This window comes from Cynocephalus volans, chromosome 3 (genome assembly GCF_027409185.1).
Source record: "Cynocephalus volans isolate mCynVol1 chromosome 3, mCynVol1.pri, whole genome shotgun sequence".
Taxonomy (NCBI): Eukaryota; Metazoa; Chordata; class Mammalia; order Dermoptera; family Cynocephalidae; genus Cynocephalus; species Cynocephalus volans.
Window position 1 is genome coordinate 108,611,022 of NC_084462.1, and position 223 is coordinate 108,611,244.

Here is a 223-nt window from a genome sequence, read left to right on the forward strand (position 1 = left end):
GGTGGAGAAGGAGAGGAAAGCCTTCACCAGCCTCCTGGCATTGCCCTCTAAGGAAGAAAGAGTATGATACACATTAGGTGGCTAGCAATTACATAAAAACCCTCTCCCCCACAAACAGGGGCCAGTATGGGCATCCCACCCACCCACCACTTTAGAGATCTCTCCCTTAATTCCCACATCCATATAACCTCTTCTTCTCTACCTGCCTCATCAAAACGACCCC